The 21,627-nt window shown below is 45.9% G+C and overlaps 1 pseudogene; it reads left to right on the top strand.

Moving 5' to 3' along the window:
- Positions 1 to 21,627, top strand: part of LOC137524107 (zinc finger protein 850-like) — a 197,625-nt pseudogene that overhangs the window by 67,400 nt on the left and 108,598 nt on the right.

Genomic DNA, 21,627 nt, shown 5'->3' with positions numbered 1-21,627 from the left:
TCACGTCCATCCCGCACCAAAAAGGCCTAGTAGGTGGGTAGGAGCCGGAGGGTGACACTGACTGGGTGGGGGAGGGGGACAGACACTAGGTGGGTAGGAGCCGGAGGGTGACACTGACTGGGTGGGGGAGGGTGACAGACACTAGGTGGGTAGGAGCCGGAGGGTGACACAGACACTAGGGGGGGTAGGAGCCAGAGGGTGACAGACATTAGGTGGGGAGGAGACACTGACAGGGCACTCTCACCCTTCTCCCTCGTGGCAGCTGCATCTTGGAGGGTAGTAGATCATCCCAGGGGCTGGCCTGATACGGCCAGGCAGCCACGCAGTAGTAGGGTAGGCGGGGTGGAACACTGGGGGCGGAGCTGAAACGGCCAGGCGGACGCGCGATTGGAGAGTGGGCAGGGAAGGTGCTAGGGGCGGAGCTGATGCGGCCAAGGAGCCACATGATTGGAGGGTGGGCAGGGCTGGGGGAGAGAGGCTGATTGTCCACCATTGACGGTGGCCAGAGGGACGTCCCGCAGGTGAAAGGGGGACGTTTCCCAGGACACAGAGCAGCCTGGGACAGGGGACCCCAAACCCGGGACACGTCCCGGCTACAGCGGGAGGTCTGGTCAGCGTAGTGTAGCATGTCTTCCTTAGTTAAGCGCATTGCTTACATAGCAATGCATGTTTCATAAAATGCCGGCCACTGCTTTGAAGTTTCACGATGACAATACTTCACTAGAGCGGCCGCTACTATGTTCATTTTCTCAGCATTTTGCGTTTTTGTATGTGTCTGTGGGTGGGTTTGCAATTTTCATGCATCCACCCCCCACATCCAAAACCTCATGAAGTCCTGCAACTTCCACCTCCGCAACATCTGCAAGATTCGCCCATTCCTGACCTCTGTTGCCCCAAACTCCTCATCCATGCTGCCCTGTTATGAATGCGGCAGCCAGAAACATCCACTCGTCCAATCGCTCCACCACGGCGGCTCCCCTCTGTAAATCCCTCCACTGGCTTCCTATCCAGTCCAGAATCAGATTCAAGATAGTGTGCCTGGCCTACAAATATGTCCACAAAACCTACCCAACCTACATTTCTGATCTTACTCAGAGGTACACACCTAGCCGCTCACTCCCCTCCTCCAATGAACTTCACCTGACCACCCCCTGCATCACCCAGTCCCATGCACGCCTCCAGTACTTCTCAAGAGCTGCTCCAACACTATGGAACTCCCTACCTCCCTCCATTAGAGTCGCACCATCCTTCAACATCTTAAGAAGGCCCTCAAAATTCACGTTTTCACCCTGGTCTATCCCCGTCACTGGTGCTTTAAACCTGCAGCTAAATGCTGAACTCTGGTCCCCTACCTTTCATGTCCCTACCTCTCCCTCTAGATTGTAAGCATGTGGCAGGGTCCTCCTCCTTGTGTCTCCTACCTGATCACGCAATGCCATCAATGTACACCCATCCTATGGATCTGAGTGAACTCAACTTACCTAATCTTCATGCACCCATCTAGTGACTATACACTGCCTTGTACTCATCTCATACTGTGCTGCATGATCTGGTTTGTATTATATATATATATATATATATATATATATATGTGTGTGTGTATATATATATATATATATATATATATATATATATATATATATATATATATATATATATATATATATATATATATATATATATATATATATATATATGTGTGTGTGTGTGTATATATATATATATATATATATATGTGTATATATATATATATATATATATATATATATATATGTGTATATATATATATATATATATATATATATATATGTGTGTGTATATATATATATATATATATATATGTGTGTGTATATATATATATATATATATATATGTGTGTGTGTATATATATATATATATATATATATGTGTGTGTATATATATATATATATATATATATATATGTGTGTGTATATATATATATATATATATATATATATATATATACACACATATATATATATATCGCAAAACACATGCATGTTTCGTCCATAGGAAGGCACTATATTAAAACTGCACTATGTGGGAAGATCCAACATGTACGATTTTAAAATGGTACAAAAAAGAGGCAAAAAACTGTGATTTGGAATGCAGTCCATAGGCTTTTACTGAGTTTGATTTTGCGTGTGTTTTCTGCTAAGTGGATGTAGCAAAATACATTGAAATCGGGAATGTTCAACCTGTGAAATGTCCAACAGGCATACATGTGCTCAGGGGTGTAACAATAGCCCCTGCAAGGGATGCAGCCGCAGGGGGGCCCTTAGAGGGAGAAGCCTGTGGGGGGCCCCTGGCTCTTGGGTCCACCAGGGCCGTTTTTAGGGGCAGGAGGGAGCACAGTGCAGGAAGGTGGAGCAGCAGGCACAAACATCAGTGGGGAGGGGGGCCCAACATCCCCCTTCCTTCACATCGGGCTACCATCAACACTACCCCTTCCGAAATGACACGACAGCGTGGGCCTGGGGGGGCGGGGTTGGGAGGAGTGGGGGGCATCCAAAGTTTCGCAGGATGGCCCAGTGATTTCTAGTTACGCCCCTGCATGTGCTGGTAATAATGATAGATGGTGATAAAGATGAAGATAAGGGAGTTGTGCTGTGATTGGTAATAAAAAATATATTATTATTAATAATAATAATAATAATAGCATTCAAAGGCTGACTGCAGGTAATTACACAAAAAGAGCTTGCAGTTAGCTTATTCACCACAAGGTGTCGATCTCGCCTCTGCCACGTGAAACTCAAAGAGGGGAGGCAATTAATCCAAAAACAGGAAGTGTGATGTAATAGCAGGAAGAGCAGTTGAAGGACGGCCAAAGGACACGCGGCTGGAGGAGGTAACTGTGGGAATCTTGTTATATATGGAGCAGAGCAGAGGTTTGGGGTGGGCATGCTTTGTTACAGAGGAGGACACAGTACACCTGTCACTATCCTGATCATCCCTCTTGATGAGACTTATATATAACTGCTGTGACTTGTTTGCCAGTTTTCTATTGCTCCCCCTACATGTACCATAGATTATGGGTCGGATCTTCCCTTCCTAGTAATAATTCACTCACATCACACAGACAAGAGAAGATATACTGTATATTGACTATAGCCATATCCCTCCAGTGCTGGCATTTACCCTTGTATAGCGTACTCTGCCCCCAGCATTGCCATATTACTGTGAAGTGTAGCCCTATCTCCCCACCATCATCCACCCCCCACCCCGAATGGGTAGTCGTCAGGGCAGAGGCTCAGGGGGCACCAGTCTCTGGGAGTGCAGACCTGAGGGTGTGCCTGTGCCGCCCACCCCTCCCTGAACACTTCAGAGTTATGACTCTGCATGTTTGGGAGACTACCTAATACTGGGGATACATCTGCCTATACTGGGGAGGATGCTGCCTGTCTCACTTGGGGAAAGGGTCTTGGGGCACACTTGCCTGTCCTGAGAAGAGAATGCTTGGGGTATGTTTGGCTATCAAAACTTGTGGTACATCTTGCTATCTAGCCTTGGAGGGTGGTATCCTAATACTAGGGGAACATCTGCCTATATTTGAGGGGAGGATGCTTAATACTGCGGTATGTATGGCTATCTAACATGGTTAGGGGTACTGCTAAATACAGTATATATAAATACACGGAGTACATTGTGATATCTAATCTGGGGTTGGTGGGCTGTCTAGTTCTGGGGATACATCCGGCTATCTCTAATGGGGATGGTGGGCTGCCTAATAGTGGCTATCTATACTGGGGAGGGGGGCTACCTAATACTGGGGGCACATCTGCCTTGTTAACTTGGGGAGGGAGACTGCTTGATGCACCTGGCTTTTGAAACCCTTCAGCACTTTATTTGGCCTGAGGAAGTGGGCAGAGACCCACAATACGCGTTGCCTGTGCTTATTAACAATTCATTATATTTATATATAGGAATTTGTCATTTTTTTAAAGTAAGCCACTTCCCCTTTTTCTCTTTTTTGTTTTAAACTCAGTTTTATACACACCTTGGTGCCTCTTAATGCCGTTGTGATGGCTTCCCAAGTCTTCCAGATATTAGTCATCTTCCAAACCAGCCACCAGTCAGACCACCACCTGAGCTGCATTGCTATGTTATCAATGGCAAAAGGGTGAATTTTCAATGATATGAAGGGTGTGAGCAGGAATCCAGGCGCATGCATCTCTATGGAGACAGCTTGCAGGGAGTAGTAGTTTTATTGTTAGGGTAGTCTGCCTTTATTCCTGAGAATGATACAAAGTGTCTATGTGGGGGGTTAGTTTACATAATTGCCCCTTAGGGAGGGAGACATAGAGAATAATATAATCTGTGAATAGTGCAGAGCTGTGATTGGCCGATCTTGTATGCCAGGGAATACTGAGCCCATAAGATCCTCGTGGAGCACTTCCCACCTCCAGCTGGTGCCTCACACGTATGCACACTCTCTGTGTTACCTTATCTCTGGATTTCCCTCACTTCTTGTGCTGTCAGAGATGTTCCATGTTTATCCCAGGCGTTATGGAAGGCAGGCTGGTATCTCTTCCCTGTGAAGGAGGACACTTTCCCTGATAGCTTTTCCCAGCAGCTGTTCATAGCAACAGTCATAAATACAATGTTGTACAATGGAGTTGTTGTCGATCAGTGGCGGTCTCAGCGAGGGAGGTCGTGAAGGAGCAGGTTCTGTGCATTGTGTCCATTTTCAACAGATGAGACAGGTGCACCATATGACCGTATCCATTGCATCTCTGATGAGAAGAAGCTAGTGTACAGTCAGGAGCCACTGGTGTTGGATTGGAGGTTAGAGTCTGCACAAAGATGATGGCTGGTGGGTGGAGCCAGGTAGCAAGGGACATGACTGGTAGGACAGGCAGAGGAGATGGAGGCTGCAGCTGGAGAGTGGTTGGGAGGTCTCCCCTGCTTCTGTCCTGGTATTGGCACTGTCCCAGCTGGGAGATTTGTTGCTATGGCTCTTGGAAGGTTTGGGGTTAGTAGGTGATGGCCAGGTAGGGTCAGTATATGGAGCTGCAGTCCCATCTGCCCAGTTCCTCAGCTGCCAGAGCCATAAGTAATGATAATTCATACACTATTTCTATGCCAGACCAGCGCTACGACCATATATCCTCTTATATAGATTGTAGCCACCACCAAGGACACCCTAAAGGATCCTTTAGGGTGTCCTTGGTGGTGGCTACAATCTATATAAGAGGATATATGTTTGTTTGTTTATGAGGATATAGTGTTTGCATGGAAGGACTGACTCAAGCCTTTTTCCAGAAGCGCACCCATTGAACTGTGTGTAGCATACAAGGACTACATTGTTCACAATCTCCAGATTATTGTACACTTATTATATAAGGACTATAAATGTGTCATAATTGATTAATCATATTGATTATAGATAATATATACTGAACCATATTGGCCAGGTATTCATCTGAGCACTGAATGATTTTTGGTTTAAAATGATAATTCATAGCTAATTACCTTCAGCTCTTATCTTCCTATATCTCCAGCTGTTCTCTCTTCACATCCTCATCCATCTACCGCTGCCGGCACTGCTGTAACCTCCCAGGAATGTGTGCATGGAGAGGAGGAGAGAAGCACCAGATGATGAGCAAGGCACACTGGGAGAGAGGACTGTGGTGCTGAATGTGCAGATACCACAGCTTATGGGATATTATCACCACCTAGCAAATGATGTTCATTTCTGTGCTCTGATTATTAGTACTAATATCTTACAGCTATACTTTGTTATCCATTTCAGACCTGAGATCTGACCTTAAAGAACAAATTACATATATGAGGAGTGATCAGCAGTCTATTGAGGAGGGTGGCATGATGGGGACAATTAAAGAAGAAGGAGAGACCTATGTGAGGAGTGATCAACAGTATATGGAGGAGGGTGGCATGATGGAGACAATTAAAGAAGAAGAAGGAGAGACCTATGTGAGGAGTGATCAGCAGTCTATGGTGGAGAGTGACATGATAAGGACTAGTGAAGAGGAAGAAAAAAAGGACATTATTACTGGGATGAGCATTGGTGAGTGATAAATGTATCTCCTTTTAATGTCCAGTGCATATAAGCTGTGTGTTCTACATGTTGTCAGTATACAGGAGTCCAGTCTGAGGAAGGCTTCATAGCTGAAAGCTTACTTCTTATAAGTTATTCAATAAATGGCATCATCCTGATTCATAGCATCTTGCTTTCACTAGTGCAATAAGCTAACTCTCTAACTGAATGACAAAGCTAACAATGAGTAAGCTAACTGTCTAACTGAGTCATTAAACTATCAATCACAGGTTCAGTGAGTCTCAAATTGGCACAAATCAATCACAAAATGCAAATACTCAGCACTGCTCTCTCCAGCACAACCTCTCACACAGTACTGAGTAACAGCAAGGAGATAATCCAAGATGGCATCCGCCTTATATAGGGAAGGGTGTGGCCAGAGCTCCGCTCATTCCTATTGGTTGCTAGGGACACTCTGGTAAAAGTAAAAAAAATGCACCTCTGTAATGGACTCAAAGTTATAATTACAGTGGGCTGGAAATTTGCAGTTTGAAATTGAATTTTCAATTGCAAGCTTGCAGTGTAATGAGAGATCAGGTGAGAGCCTGAATTCTCCTGCTGGTGTCTGTCCAGTGTGTTTGGCACCTTGCCAGACCCGGTCTATAGCTGCCCACCCAGCTTCACTATTTCACTCCTTCACATTAGCTGTGGGCAGCTGGAACTGGCTGGTCTTGTGGGCAGAGAGTCACTCGCCAGATGTTTCCCACCTCCCTTTTAAGCACAGCAGCACCGCCAGTCACTCACCTCATCACTCACTAGTGCACTACAATCTGTCTGTCTACTCACTCCTCACTCACTCACTATCTCATAACTCACCAGATTCTGTCACACAACTCAATCCGCACACAACTGATTCCCTGCAGCACAATGCAGCGCACTGTCTCCCTCAATATCCTCCTCCTCACCGAACCCACAAAATTGCTGACAGTCTCACCTCTCTTATATACAAGAGGGGAGGGATAGCCTGTGATAGGTAGCTAGGATCTGGTTGCTAGGGCCTATAATTGCTCCGGATTGGTAGGGAATCCGATTGACCGGTTAATGCTGCTATATTTAATGTAAGCTATAATTGTGGATGTATGCATAATTTGCACATTTCCGCATGTAATCCGCAGTACACTGATTGGCCTGAGATGACAAGTGGTGTTCCGCTTTCCACAGTAATTTTTGGAAATTGTTACTCCAATCACAGGACTGGGAAATACTCGGTAGTATTGGAGCAATCAGAGAGTGCGGAGGCATCCCGCGGGGTTCCCATTTCCACAGAAATATTCTGCATTCTCTGATTGGTCCGATGCTTCTGAGCTCAGTGATTGGCTGACATTTCCGAGTTGCTGTAATGCGGCATTCTGACATTGGGCTCTATTCACAAAACTTCTCATACATGACTTATCACCTAATTTATAAAAATAACCTTCTGTGACAGAAGGAGAAAAGCGTCTGCACTGCAGTATTTCCGCTGAATTTGGAAGGATGTAGCATAAAACACACACCTCTTCATCCACACTTCTGGTATTGATAGCGTGCTCTGATTGATTAGAAGTTGCAATACAGTAAAGGAGAGGAAAGGGAGACAATCGGCACTGCTTCTATTGCTGTGTAATCCAGAGTGCGGTGGAACACATGTAAAAAATCCAAGACAGTGTATCTTCAAATTGTACACAATCGTTTAAGCGCACATCCTAATTCATATAAAAGTCCACATAAAAATCACTTAGGAATCCTCATATGCAGTTTCTTGGTCTCTTGTGCCACCATCACCATGGACACCCAACAGTATGCAGACTCACCAGATGTATTGGCCACTGCTAGACTGGCCAACCATGCACAAATCCAGGAGCCTCAGTGCTTCAGGATCCTGGTGCCACTTTAATGCTGTCCCTTGAGACCACCATCATTCTCCACATTATCCATACATAGTACCTCAAAGAAATAGCCTGCATAGCGTAACTCCGTATAACACTTAAAACTTTAATTATAAAATTGCACTCACATGCTCCAGAATGTATTGCACACATAGTTTTACGGGCTCTCCCCCGTTGCCTGGCAGGGCATTGCTTGTGTTGGGTCCTTCAGCTCCCCCTCCACTCAGCTTGCAGACACCACCGCCTCCACGGCCGTTCACTTCCTGGTATGTCCAACCTCCCGCCCGATCGATTTCGTCACTCCCTCGTGACTCATCAGGGGCACGGGGGTTGGACTCATTACCAGGGTTCTTATATCCTTTCTCTTAGCACTAATTGGCTGCTTCCGTCCACGTTATACGCGTCAATACGTACGGTTGATCACGTTTGCTTCATGCCATATCAATTGGTCGCGTCCGTACGCACTATGCACGTCATTACGTCCGCGGTTAGCCACCTTTTTCCGCGTCATACGCGTTAACATGTACGCGTCATCCATCCGCGTCACTACGTACGCGTCATCACATGTTCTTTTTCAGGCTGCACTAATTGGCTGCCTTTATCCGCGTCATACGCGTCATTAGGGGGAAGTTCTGCCAATAGGAGGTGGGGATGGGGCACCCAGTCAGCATGCAGACTAGTATATAAGGCTAAAATGATGCGTACGTAATGACGCGTATGTCGCAGATAAAGGCAGCCAATTAGTGCAGCCTGAAAAATAACGTGATGACGCGTACGAAATACCATTTGGAGCATGTGAGTGCAATTTTATAATTAAAGAGTTAAGTGTTATACGGAGTTAAGCTATGCAGGCTATTTCTTTGAGGTACTATGCATGGATAATGTGGAGAATGATGGTGGTCTAAAAGGACAGCATTAAAGTGGTACCAGGATCCTGAAGCACTGAGGCTCCTGGATTTGTGCATGGTTGGCCAGTCTAGCAGTGGCCAATACATCTGGTGAGTCTGTTTACTGTTGGGTGTCCATGGTGATGGTGGCACAAGAGACCAAGAAACTGCATATGAGGATTCCTAAGTGATTTTTATGTGGACTTTTATATGAATTAGGATGTGCGCTTAAACGATTGTGTACAAGTTTTTTAGGTCCTGCCTGACCTTGTGGTAGCGCACTCCAACTGGACTTTGTAATTACATGTTAGCTATAGCGCATTGATACATTTTACATATCTTCAAATTGTGGCATCAAAAATATTCATTCAACGTATGCATGCAACATGCATGAACATACCATTATCTGAGGGGGTGTGGTGGCGGCCTCCGTAGAAGCGCAGATTGTGCGTGAAACGGCTGTAAGGCTATCTGTGCCCAGCACCCACCGCCACCACACCACCTCAGACAATGGTACGTTCATGCATGTTTACGTTGAATGAATATTTTTGATGCCACAATTTGAAGATACACTGTCTTGTATATTTTACATGTGTTCCACCACACTCTGGATTAAACAGCAATAGAAGCAGTACCGATTGTCTTCCTCTCCTTTACTGTATAAAAATAACCTTTCAGCACATTTACAAGCAAAATAATCACACAAAGTTGTTTCTGATTAACTTCATTTCAATATTACTTTTCTTACCTTAATTATATTATATTTTTGCTCTTTGGAAGCCTAAAAATATAACATAGACGAGGTGGAAACAGGAAAACAGGTGAAAATTCTTTGTGAATTATGCCTATTGTTGCATTTACGTTTTGGAAATCGGCGTCCTGATGGAAATGTCAGACCATCCCCAGTCACAGTTTCCTTATTTGCTTAATTGGGAATAAGAGAGAGAAACATGTACATTACACGGGGCATATGAGTGACACGAGGACACAGCGGTAATAAGAATGTGGAAGTGACACCACATTGCTCTACAAACATAACACAGATCTCTTGCTATAAGTACATATAGGTCTGTTGTCACAGGAGTAACGCATTGCTTCCACTGTCTCATCAAGCTCTACATTCACTGCTGCTCAATGTATGGCCAATGCTTTAGGTGTGGGAGGGGTCAGTGACAAGCAAATACCTCTGACGTGTATGCAAATGTCATGCAGATTGTATGCAGATAATCAGATTGGTCAGGAAATGCATTTGATTGGCTGAACTCCTAGCTACATAACATTTTCATGCAAGCCAAAGTTGTAGTCATGTGATTGGCCGCCTGTAATGAGCTCCACCTTCTGCAGTTCTCAGTCAGGCTGATAACTTGTGATGGTCAGTGACATGCCAATAACTCTGAGATGGTGCAAACTGTATGCTAATTTTATGCAAAGTTATGCAGCTGCTGCATCTGGTCCATTTCCAGTCTGCACAAACTTTGCCTCAACTTGGAATTATCAGCAGCTCACTGACCATCCGTAATGATAACAGAATTCTCTAACAGAAAGTGATGATGTTTCTCTATTTGCAGCGCAGAGTCCCGGCATCAGGAACCTCCCAGAGACTCGTCTCTCTGTATCCACAGACAGTACAACGGATGAAGATGTCATCGGACAAGAGTCTCCTGCAGATATCCTGGTTACCCCAAATATTCCCCCAGACCCCCCTCACCTGTATAGTCCTGAGGGGCCTCATCCCCAGCACAGCTCTCCCCCTGATGGAGGGTCTCATTCCTGTTCCACACGTGGGAAGGGTTTTGTGAAAAAATCAAGTCTTGGCATACACAAGAGAATTCACACTGGAGAGAATCCCTATTTATGTGCTGAGTGTGGGCAATGTTTTGTACAGAAAAAAGAGCTTGTCATCCATGAGAGATCTCACACTGGCAAGAAGCCGTATTCATGTGCTGAGTGTGGGAAATGTTTTGTACAGAAATCAGGCCTCATCAACCATGAGAGAACTCACACTGGTGAGAAGCCGTATTCATGTGCTGAGTGTGGGAAATGTTTTGTACAGAAATCAGGCCTCATCAACCATGAGAGAACTCACACTGGTGAGAAGCCGTATTCATGTGCTGAGTGTGGGAAATGTTTTGTACAGAAATCAGACCTTGTCAATCATGAGAGAACTCACACTGGTGAGAAGCCATATTCATGTGCTGAGTGTGGGAAATGTTTTGTACGGAAAAAGCAGCTTGTCATCCATGAGAGAGCACACACTGGCGAGAAGCCCTATTCGTGTGCTGAGTGTGGGAAATGTTTTGTACGGAAATCAGACCTTGTCAGTCATGAGAGATTTCACACTGGTGAGAAGCTGTATTCATGTGCTGAGTGTGGGAAATGTTTTGTACATAAATCACAGCTTGTCATCCATGAGAGAACTCACACTGGTGAGAAGCCGTATTCATGTTCTGAGTGTGGGAAATGTTTTGTACGGAAATCAGACCTTGTCAGTCATGAGAGAACTCACACTGGTGAGAAGCCCTATTCATGTGCTGAGTGTGGGAAATGTTTTGTATGGAAATCAGACCTTGTCATCCATGAGAGAACTCACACTGGTGAGAAGCCGTATTAATGTGCTGAGTGTGGGAAATGTTTTGTACAGAAATCAGGCCTCATCAACCATGAGAGAACTCACACTGGTGAGAAGCCGTATTCATGTGCTGAGTGTGGGAAATGTTTTCTACAGAAATCACATCTTGTCAGTCATGAGAGAACTCACACTGGTGAGAAGCCATATTCATGTACTGAGTGTGGGAAATGTTTTGTACGGAAATCAGACCTTGTCATCCATGAGAGAACTCACACTGGTGTAAAGCCGTATTCATGTACTGAGTGTGGGAAATGTTTTGTACATAAATCACAGCTTGTCATCCATGAGAGAACTCACACTGGTGAGAAGCCGTATTCATGTTCTGAGTGTGGGAAATGTTTTGTACGGAAATCAGACCTTGTCAGTCATGAGAGAACTCACACTGGTGAGAAGCCCTATTCATGTGCTGAGTGTGGGAAATGTTTTGTATGGAAATCAGACCTTGTCATCCATGAGAGAACTCACACTGGTGAGAAGCCGTATCCATGTGCTGAGTGTGAGAAATGTTTTGTACAGAAATCCTATCTTGTCCTCCATGAGAGAACGCACACTGGTGAGAAGCCGTATCCATGTGCTGAGTGTGGGAAATGTTTTGTACAGAAATCACATCTTCTCAGTCATGAGAGATCTCACACTGGTGAGAAGCCGTATTCATGTGCTGAGTGTGGGAAATGTTTTGTACATAAATCACATCTTCTCAGACATGAGAAACCTCACACAGCTGGTAAGTAAGAGTCAGTGAAACATAACTTCACCTTTAGTGAGCCTGAAGTGGCCGCAGCATACTGCTCTCCATCTCCCCAACACAGCCGGAAGTAGGGAGTATGGAGAGTGGAGTGCAGCGGCCAATAACAGGCTTGTTCAGTTACGCTTCTCCCTCTCACAATGCTGGTGAGACGTAGTGATGGTCAAGTCGATGCAAATAACTTCGAGTTGATGCAAATGTATGCAGCTTGAAAATTAAGCAATCAATTCCTGCTGACGTAAAGTCCGATTGGTTCATTTTCATGCCGAATAAATTTGCATAACAATTTGCATAAATGTGCATCAACTCAAAGTTATTTGCATCTACTTGACCATCACTAGTGAGAAGCTCTGTTACTGCACTGAGTGTGGGAAATGTTTTGGTTGTGGGTTATTTCTTGCTAGACGCACCTGGCAGCATATTATACAGAGTCCCCGGGGCTCTTTCATGCTACTCAGCGCATTGGTTTGTAAAGCAAGTCCCTGAACTGAGGTGGGATGATGGGATAAACATGGCTACATATAGTACTAAGCCTGATTAGTAATTGGTTGTGTTCATCTTCTATTTATTCCATTGCAAGTGAAAATAAAGCACAAGTCAGATCCGTACCCCTCTGGGTCCTCCCCAGGCCCCCCACATCCTTTTCCCGATCAGCGATCCAGCGCTGCACCCTCTGGAACAGCTATTCTCAACCGGGGTTCCGCGTCAATTTGACACTTCTGTGGGATACAACAGTCCCACTTTCCCCATTTCTGTGGGACAATATAGTCCCGCTTCTGTATATGACTGCAGCAGCGGAAAGATTCCTTCATGCTGCTGCGAGGGATGCGGCGGATGGATCTGTAAAGCAGCCGCATCACTCGAAGCCCGGTCTATAGTTCCGGCACGTGCGGGAGTTCAAACAGAATCCCTGCTTCAAGGAGGAGGGAAGGACGTCAGATGGTAAGTATGGGGGAGGGGGTGTTCCCTGCACTGACACCAATGACCAAAGCAGCCACAGAAAGGGGGGACAAAGCGGCCACAGAAAGGGGGGACAAAGCGGCCACAGAAAGGGGGGACATAGCAGCACACAAACAAGCAACACAAACAGACAAACAAGCAGCACAAACAAAGAACACGGAAGCAACAAAAACAGGACAAAAAAGCCACACAAACAGGGGGGGGGGGGGAGGGGGGAGACATAGTAGCCACAGAAACAGGGAGAAGGCACATGGGAGCCATAATTGTTAATAAGGAGGACAAAGGGAGCCATACCTGCTAAGGGGGACATAGTGGGCCACACTAAATAAAGAGGGCACAGGTGCCATACTATGCAGAGATATGGATCCAATTTTTATGTAGGAATAAAAAAAATTATTTATACGTACACTCATGCAAACACACACACACACACACACGCGCGTTCCCCAGGATTTGTCAATTTTCTGAAGGGTTCTTCGGGTCAAAAAAGGTTGAGAAAGGCTGCTCTGGAGGTCACAGCCGGGCTCCCATCCATGCAGGCACGCACACTGCACGGGATGCCTTGTGCTTGCACCCTCTGGAAGGTCACAGCCAGGCTCCCATCCATGCAGGTGGGCACACTGCGCGGGATGCCTTGTGCTTGCATCCTCTGGAAGGTCACAGCCGCAGTGTTCTCCCCAGAATTTTTTTCCAACCGGGTGGTATGAAAAAGTAGCCGGGTGGGTATAGAAACGCTGGGTGCTACTAGGTGGGGTATCTCACCCGCCACCGCCCCGTGACCCCCCTGCAAGGGACAAGAACAACTTTAGGGGCTGGAAGAATCCCCAGGTAACAAGCTGGTCATTTTCTTTTAATAGTTTAAGTGTCCTTTTAAAGTTCTAACTACCTTTCTGCTGATTTGATAATGAAACTAGCAGCTTTTCCTATATACATGGGTGGTTGCAGTATGGAAAAGAGGATTTCTGGTCCCAAGCATGATATATTGATAAGCTGGCAGCTTATCAATCTCATGCTTTGGCACCAGATTTCCCCTCTCTTACACCACCCATATATATAGGAAACAGGAAAAATCTTGGTGGTTTCATTTTCAAATCTGCAGATTGCACCTGGCTGCTGGTTGTAATGTGACAGTCAGTCACACGGGATATTGCTGGCTATGTGGTTGTCAAAAGGGCCAGGGGGTGTCTCACTAATCTCTCTCTGCCTCTGTCTGCCATTGCCCTGGGTGAGTCTGTGAGCATTTGCACACTGGCTCACTCTCCTCTCTACCCCTCAAGCTGCAGCTCCCTCTCACCAGTCGCTTCTTCTGGCATCAATTTAGGGCTGAGGAAAGCAGTGGCAAGACTGGACAATCATGGGGGTCAAAGGGTCAAGCATCGTAAAGTTCTAGCTTTGCGGAGCTGAGTTAGATTCCCCCCTCCTTAATTAGCAGAAGCCAGACTCGCATTCACACTAACATGCAGCGAGACAAATACAGCAAGGAGGAGAGCGTCTGGCTGGACATTCCACAGAAAACACTGAGCCGCGCTTCCTCTCCGGTCTCCTGTTCAACTGAGCTGCTTGTCACACGTCTCCTTCATTCCCCGCCCCTACATACAACTGCCGGGAACTGAGGAGGAGGGCGGAGGCAGCGTCCCTGACTGACAGCGGCTGGCTGTAATGACACAGTCGCCGCTGCTCACTAATAAGCCGCACAGAATGGGGTAATTTTACCCGGGCGCTCGGGGGAGACCAGCCGGGCTCCCATCCATGCAGGTGGGCACACTGCGCGGGATGCCTTGTGCTTGCATCCTCTGGAAGGCCACAGCTGGGCTCCCATCCATGCAGGCAGGCACACTGCACGGGATGCCTTGTGCTTGCATCCTCTGGAAGGTCACAGCTGGGCTCCCATCCATGCAGGCGAGCACACTGCATGGGATACCTTGTGCTTGCACCCTCTGGAAGGTCACAGCCGGGCTCCCATCCATGCAGGCAGGTGGGCACACTGCACGGGATACCTTGTGCTTGCATCCTCTGGAAGGTCACAGCCGGGCTCCCATCCATGCAGGCGAGCACACTGCACGGGATGCCTTGTGCTTGTATCCTCTGGAAGGTCACAGCTGGGCTCCCATCCAAGCAGGCAGGCACACTGCGTGGGATGCCTTGTGCTTGCATCCTCTGGAAGGCCACAGCTGGGCTCCTATCCATGCAGGCAGGCACACTGCACGGGATCTCTTGTGCTTGCACCCTCTGGAAGGTCACAGCCAGGCTCCCATCCATGCAGGCAGGCACACTGCGCGGGATGCCTTGTGCTTGCACCCTCTGGAAGGTCACAGCTGGGCCATCCATGCAGGCGGGCACACTGCGCGGGATGCCTTGTGCTTGCACCCTCTGGAAGGTCACAGCTGGGCCATCCATGCAGGCAGGCACACTGCATGGGATGCCTTGTGCTTGCACCCTCTGGAAGGTCAAAACCACGTTCCAGTCCATGTAGGCAGGCACACTGCGCGGGATGCCTTGTGCTTGCTCCCTCTGGAAGGTCACAGCCAGGCTCCCATCCATGCAGGCAGGCACACTGCGCAGGATGCCTTGTGCTTGCACCCTCTGGAAGGTCACAGCTGGGCTCCCATGCATACAGGCATGCACACTGCGCGGGATGCCTTGTGCTTGCACCCTCTGGAAGGTAACAGCTGGGCTCCCATGCATACAGGCATGCACACTGCGCAGGATGCCTTGTGCTTGCACCGTCTGGAAGGTCAAAGCTGGGTTCTTGTATATGCAAATACTTAATAGAGTACTCGGGGGATTTGTATAGGACACGTGTTCCCTGAACAGGGTTAGGCCCCTAGCGCACTAAAACATAACTTTTATTAGCTCTGATAGGGGCTATATATGCTGACAGTTATGTGGGGCAGGGGCATTGTATATGTTTGATGCACAGCACTGTATATATGTATTCACTCCGGACGAAGGCGTTTAGCCGAAACATGTTGAATTATTTGTAATTTTGTACACTGTTTGCATGGTGTGATCCCCTACTGTCCGTTAGACCAGTGTTTGGTGCAAGAGGGTGTGATCAGCAGGTCCTATTTGTGCATGTACTAGCTGTGCATAGGTGCTGGAGAGGAGATTCCTTCCCTCTCCTCGACACATGCACATAGATGTACAATCTTTATCTGCCTGAAAGTGATCCATCCCTGTGATATGATACATATGTGACACAATAGTGTCAAACACCAACGCAGCTGTTTTTGTTTTATAAATGCTGTACCTTTGATATACCTGATTTTAATAGAACTAATAAAAGTTATGTTTTAGTGCGCTAGGGGCCTAACCCTGTTCAGGGAACATGTTTCCTGTATATGCAGGCAGGCACACTGCGCGGGATGCCTTGTGCTTGCACAGTATCATGGAGTTGTTTAGGCTCCACAGATAAAAAGCCGAACTTTTAAGGTTCTTTGCAACTGAATAGGCAAAGGCAGTCCTGCCTCTGCTCAGTGCATCCACGCTTGTTCATGGACGGGAGTGTGAACAGGCACATTCTTCCACAAGCGCTTGTGAGGAGGTTTGCCGAGGACAGGGGGTAGGGAGAAAGCAAAGGAGAGTGCACTCAGACTACTTGAAATAGGAAGGAAACCAGCCAGTCGTAGACAGATCTCACCTGAAGATGTAGCTGACGAGCCCATACTGGTGTTATCAGCAAGCAGGCTTATGTCCTCTTCTGACCAGGGAGCAGGTTGGTTGCAGCTTCTTTTCCCCCCAGGAAGGAAGCTTGTAGTTGGAGGGAGAGTCACTGGAACCGCTGGCTGGAAATGTAGCTGTTCGTGTTACAGTGCTGGCTGTACCGTCACAGCTGTGTACACGTGTGGGCTACTTGAGATTCTATCCTGGAGGGAGAGACTCCTTCATAAAATCAATGAATAAATGAATAAAAGATCACGTCCAGCTCTAACCAAGACGCTGGCTGGGGGGGATGGTGGCAGCGTTGGATTTCTGAAAAGTAATGCATGTAGAAAGATGGAAGGGAGACCTGAATGTAAAGTTACTGTTTGTCTTTAATTGAAAGTATCTTTCTACAAAGCGTTTCAGGGGGCCAATCCACCTTTTATCAGGCAAACAATGGTGTCTTTGTTACATACACATTTCAATACAATAATTCAAAAAACTATTTGTAGGTTGTTTAGGCCGTCTGGGCCAATCCGTGTCTATGTGTAAATTTAATCAGCGACCTTGAGTCTCTGCGGCATGTAAAAAATGTCCTCGCCCCAAGTAAATGGCAAGTAAATGAAGGAGTAGAAAAAGGGGTAAGAGAGTCAGAACATAAAACTGCCACTAGGTGGCAGCCACAGGGTACTTATCTAAACCAAAAAAGACTGCAGTTATGGGTGATTATTATAGTGGATATTACTGGGTGAGTGCAATGTGGGTGCTGGATATTGGTGGAATTGATGGGGGTGGGAGGTGACTTTGGGTGCTGCTATGGATGGTAGAGTTGCTGCTAGGGAGGTAGAGGTCACTGTTGGTTCTGGGGGAGGTAGAGGTCAGTGTGGGTGCTTGGGGAGGGAGAAGTCACTGTGGGTGATTGGGGTGTGAGGTCACTGTGGGTGCTGGAGGAAGGGGAGATCACTGTGGTTTCTGGGCGAGGGAGAGGTCAGTGTGGATGTTGGGGGAAGTAGATGTCAGTGTGAGTGCTGGGGGAGGGGGAGGTCACTGTAAAGGTTGGGGGAAGCAGAGGTCAGGGTGGTTGCTGGGGGGAGAAGACACTGTGGATGCTGGGTGTTGGGAGAGGTCACTGTGGGTGCTGGGGATGGGGGGAGGTCGCTGTAGGTGCTGCTTTTGGGATGGGAATTCTCTTTAGGTGCTGGTGGGGACATGAGGGGGAACTGCAGGGGGAGGGAAAGGTCACTGTGGGTGCTGGGGAAGAATATATGAGTGTGGCTACTGGAGGAAGACACTGTGGGTGCTCGGTGGAGGAAGAGGTCACTGTGGATGCTGGGTGAGGGAGAAGTCACAGAGGGTGCAGCTGTTAGGGAGACACCATCTTACTTGCTCCCAGACAGAATGACCACACTAGGATTCCTGTCTGGAGCCTCTTTACTACAGAGTGTCTCAAGCAAGTGGGCGGAGCTGATCACAGTAGGGGGCGGAGTTTCCTTTGTGTTTACTTTTCCAGAGTGGTTATGGTATGTGTAGTATCTTTTACCCAATTTCCCTCCCCGGGACAAGTATCTACGTTCTTGCAAATTCCCTCTTCACCTCCAGGGACGTAGGTACTATGTCCCTTGCCAGCACGCTCTCCTGCTCGCTCCCGCGCTTGTTATCGCTGCCGAACATTAGACAGGAAATGAATAGGTGGGAACGTAGTTCCCATTCATTAATCTGTGTCCCCATTTGAATGATCGATGATCATTGAGATGCTGCGATCATTTGTAGCTTCCCACGTAACACGTCCATGCATTACTTCCTATTTGCGTAGTGATAGTAATGCGTGAGGCCATCTTGTGGCCAAATAGTAAATTTACATCTACACACATTTATTTTAATAAAAAGACTCACAAATACATTTAAAATTAACTCTTTACCTCCCACACGATCACATAATTACCCAAATATTTTTTTTTATGTTAAAAAAAATGACAATAAAAATTACATAAATAGTTTCCTTAGGGACTGAACTTTTTTAATATGTATGTCAAAAGGGTATATTACTGTTAATTTTGAAACTATGGGCTTGTAAATAGTGACGAACGAAAAAACTGAAAAAATGCACCTTGATTTCCAAATAAAATATCGGCACCATACATTGTACTAGGGAAATATTTTATTTGCAATAAACGGGACAAATGGGCAAATAAAATGTGTAGGTTTTAATTACGGTAGCATGTATTATTTTACATCTATAATGACCTAAAACTGAGAAATAATGTTTTTTTTTTTTTTTTTTTAAACTTATTTTTGCTGTTAAAATGCAGTTTGAATAAAATAATTCTTAGTAAAAAGTACCACCCAAAGAAAGCCTAATTGGTGGTGAAAAACAAGATATAGATTGTTTTGTTGTGATAAGCAGTAACAAAGTTATAGGCGAATGAAGTGAAGTGGTTAAATATGCTGTTAATGTTTGTGCAAATTATTGCAGGTGGAGATCTACGAGATGTGATAAATTGTTATGTTACGTCCTGGTATGTTTAGTGGATCCTTATGGATTTTTGGCAGATGATAAAAGAAAGCGGTTTGTGGGATTTTAACTGTTAATAAAATTAAATGAATCCTTGTTTAAAATATTATTTTTAAGAGCTTCTGATAAAAGTGAATTATATTTGGACAGACAAATATCTGTAGGTTCTTTCGTTAATTTTTTATAACTGTAATCATTGAATCCGTCTGGCTTCTTTGGTGTGAGCTGTTCTGTTTCGCAGCATCACTCCTCCTCCCTCGTCCGCTTCTCTAATAACTGTAGCTTTGTTTGCTGTGAGATTTTTAGTGCTAGTTTCTCCTGTCTGCTCAGATTGGTTCTCATCAAGAGTTCCTGTTGAGGAAGTTTGGTGTTCCCAGCACTGGATTGGTGGGGGGAGAGGTACGGGGATACTGAGGAAAGTATTTATTGGGGCACTTTTCCCTTCAGGTTTACTTTAATAAACTTGCTGCCTAATTCTCTGCTAATGAGGCAGGATCATGAGTCATATCTTGTACATCATGCGGTATGCAGTATGTGGGGTGCACTGGGCACCCCCTATGGCTCCCGCTGTGCTGCCTCCCGCCGGACGGCCTGGGAGCGGGATGGAGGGGATATCAGAGGATGAGTGGGATGTAACACTGGAGCGACTGACTAAGGTTGCTCCCCACACACCTGATTCCAGCCATGTATCATCTGACACTTTTCTGTACTCTCTCACTAATGTGTATTTGCCTTACTTCTCTAATAAACTTGGCTACTTTAAAAATATATTTTATGGTTGTAATTAATCATATTTCCTCATGGAAGATGCTCTTATCCTGTTCTTACTACATCATCATGTCTGTTACTCTATGTGAGGTTGTGTTCCCCTTTAGACTATCATTTGCATTGCCTGGCGGAGGGACATCACACTACTATATAAAGAGGACCTGAACTCGGATCTTCCTCCCTGCTCTAAACGATAAGCAACATCATAATGACCTTTAAAGAAAAAATATATCTTTGTTACAGCTGATTCAATTCCTGCAATGAATCTGCAGAGTGTCTACTTCCTGCTTTCATAGAAGCAGACATAGGGTTAACATCCAGCATTTACAAATTACAAACTGCTCTGTCGAGATTCCTGAGGCTGGTTTCACACTACAAAAACAGGCCTTAGGGGAATACCACATTACTACGCAGTATTCCCCATCTGGCATTGGGCCAAGCAGGAAGTGACACGCGCTTGTGGTCACTTCCTGCCTCAGGGTATGCAGAAGTGCATGGAAGCGTATTGTAAAAATACGCCTCCACGCATGCGCTGGGACTTTGCATCAGTAACTTTTAAAATCCACGCGTTGCCATAGACTAACATGACTTCCGGGCCAACATAGATCGCTGCAGGAGCAGCGTGGTAATGTAGTTTGGGACCTGCCTCAGGAATGTGGTGAATTCATCACTCATGCCGTACTGCTGAAGTATTAACGTTTCCATAGACTGTCATTGCCCAGCAGTGGGGTGCAGTAAAAATACCACACCTGACACAGCTGAGAGATCAAATTACACTAGTGATTAGTCACAGACGAGAGTGAATTAGACAGGCTAAACTCTAAATACATACAGGGGGCATTTCTCTCTGTTTTCCTTCTGTCCGCCTATCCAAATGTAACAACAATACCTTGTTTATAGCTCCTTTTCTCCCATAGGATTCAAAGCGTTTAGGCTTTCTCAGATTCAGTAATTGGTAGTGGGATGAAGTATTAACACAGAGAATAAAATTATATTTCTGCAATTGCCAAACTGAACAGGTGGGTTTTCAGTCTGAATTTCAACACAGCCAGAGATGGAGCTGTCCTGAACTGCTGAGGTAAGGAGTTCCATAATATAGGAGCAGCATGACAGAAGACTCTGGTATGCAGCCTAACTGCCCCAAATGCTTTTTACACATAAAGTGGACCTGTCCTCAGGTTATTACATATTTGGCTTCATTCACTAAACCGTCATAACTAAAAAATATACCTTATCAAAGATATCACACTTTATCAAAGGTAACACGCCTTATTACAGTAGCATAGCGAGCGCTACGAACTTATGCCTGCCAATTGGCAATGGCACTCGTCCTGCCCTGAGCCCTTGCGGGTTTGTAGTGCTCGCTATGCTACTCTGATAAGGAGTGTTAACTTTGATAAGGTGTGATATCTTTGATAAGGTGTGATATTTGAGTTATCACGGTTTAGTGAATCAAGCCCATTGAGCGCTAGTCATCTATTTCCTCAATGACTATATGGGCTGCCCCAAAGGTGTGCCTCCTTTATATATTTCCTGAATC

The sequence above is a fragment of the Hyperolius riggenbachi genome, chromosome 7, assembly GCF_040937935.1.
Source record: "Hyperolius riggenbachi isolate aHypRig1 chromosome 7, aHypRig1.pri, whole genome shotgun sequence".
NCBI lineage: Eukaryota > Metazoa > Chordata > Amphibia > Anura > Hyperoliidae > Hyperolius > Hyperolius riggenbachi.
Note: the sequence above shows the minus strand (reverse complement) of the source record. Positions and strands in the feature narration are given on the sequence as shown.